General features: G+C 45.4%; 1 non-coding gene across 1 annotated transcript; it reads left to right on the top strand.

The window, feature by feature from the left end:
* Positions 1-1,678: 1,678 nt before the first annotated feature.
* On the top strand, positions 1,679-1,751 carry Trnat-ugu. The gene has a single exon. It is a non-coding gene; the product is annotated as a tRNA-Thr (tRNA).
* Positions 1,752-1,955: the final 204 nt, after the last annotated feature.

Below are 1,955 nucleotides of genomic sequence, written 5' to 3'. Positions count from 1 at the left end.
TGGTAACCTGGGTAAACCAATGGAAGAGCTGGGCATTTTCCAGAACTAACAAAAAACAACATTCTATGGTTTTAAGAAAACTCACACCCCAAAGCCTAAGACTATCTCATATTTGGAAAACCATGGGATTTCACTATGAGACCACTTACTCTTATTTTACATTTTTAAACGGAAATCTCTGAGTGCATCTAACTGGGGGAACCCAGGTTACATTCCCTGTGCCAGCTGCAAGTTGGGAAAGCAAATTTTGTTAGACTCATAATACATGAAATTATCAAACGTAAGGAGAATGTTTAAAATTATATCAGCCAGTCTCTAACACGACAAATGCTCAAAACACAGCTGTTCAAAAGCTCACATTCAGGCTGCTCCCTTTTCCTTCACTTACTCTCTTCAAGAGCCCTTAACTCATGAAGGATCCGATTCAACGGATGACATCTAATTTGATTATCCTATCAGTCCATGAACTCTAAACTCAAGAGTGTTCTTTAGCACTTCTTCATCCTCTTTATGTAGTTCAGGCTGGTCTTGAACTTACGCTAGCCTCCAGTTCAGCCACTGGAGTGCCGAGATTACAGGTGTGCACCATTATGCCCAGCCTTTATTTTTTTTCAAATTGTATTTCATATTTCATTTCAGCAGAATCTCCATTTCCTATATTTCCAATTCCTTCCTTCTTTCCAGTCCCATAACTGTCTATAACTGGTACCCGACTGGACTTTATGTTTAAACTTCTCTGGTGCCTGACTCAGATGTTCCCCCTTCCACTGATTCTGCAATCTATGCTTGGTGCGTTTCCATTTTCCAATTTTGAAAAGCTCTAATTTACTTCCCATCTCCTGTCTAGTTTTATTTTCACTAAATTAAGGCCTACCACGTCAAGGAGGCTGAGCGACTGGCCCCAGGCAGGGTCCTACGTTGGCACGCAAATACCTCAGCCTTTCCCTGGGACTTTCCCAGGACTTGTCTAACTCGGCATCCCCTCCCGGACAGCTGAAGTCTCGGTCACCTGAGGGCCCAGCCGATAGCTCACCAGTAACGAGTGTGCGAACCTTCTATGTGCATCGCCCTGTCATACACTGCACAACTCCTTTTCATTGTTCTAGCTCACGAAATCTGCCTTTTAGTCTATAAAACAATGCCAGTATCGACAGGATTAAGATCACATGTGAAGCCCTACCTCCTAGCACAAAGCCTAGCAGACCTGAAGTTCAGTGTTTTCTGAATGAAGGCATTAAAACTAGCGACTGCTCGCTCCGCACTGAGCCTCTGAGCCCTGAAAAGGTCAGGCTCTTGCTGTGCAGTGGCCGTCCTCAGTTTAGGAGAAAGCCAAGCGCGAAAGTTCTTGATTCAGCTGAGGCCTCCGGTAGGCTCCTCCTTCTGTATGATATTTCCGTTTTTATTTTTGGCCCAACGCGAAGGGGAGAAAAAACTTTAATTTTCTTAATCTGGTCTTGAATTTAGTTTTTTAATCTGTGTCAATTTCGGTACGACTTTTCAGTTTAAGCCACTGGCCTCCACAGTGCATCAGTCCCAGTAGCACAAGTCTGCAAACTGAATTTCAGCGCATGGGCTACAAAGTCCAATTAAATTAGAATTTCATTTACATCTACGATAGCCTAATGTAGGCCCATAAAACCTTCCTTTTCTAAGAAAGAAAGAGAAGTAGTTTCCGTGAGGCCCTATAGCTCAGGGGTTAGAGCACTGGTCTTGTAAACCAGGGGTCGCGAGTTCAAATCTCGCTGGGGCCTACGCAGGCTTTATTTAGTTAAACACGCCAATGCCAAGTTTTTTCTCCTCTACTTAGTTATCAACCAACCCAGAGAAATCGGCCGATTCTGCCGCGTGAAAAACTCTCGGAGTAGGACGCCCTCCCCTTTCGGTTCCCGGAGGAGCGCGCGGCGCTACATCCCGGAACAGGGCCGAGCCCACCCCGCCCGCGGAGCCGCCGCCTC

The sequence above is a fragment of the Octodon degus genome, unplaced genomic scaffold (assembly GCF_000260255.1).
Source record: "Octodon degus isolate 3935 unplaced genomic scaffold, OctDeg1.0 scaffold00189, whole genome shotgun sequence".
NCBI lineage: Eukaryota > Metazoa > Chordata > Mammalia > Rodentia > Octodontidae > Octodon > Octodon degus.
The sequence above is the reverse complement of the archived record's forward strand: the minus strand, read 5'-3'. Positions and strand labels throughout refer to the sequence as shown.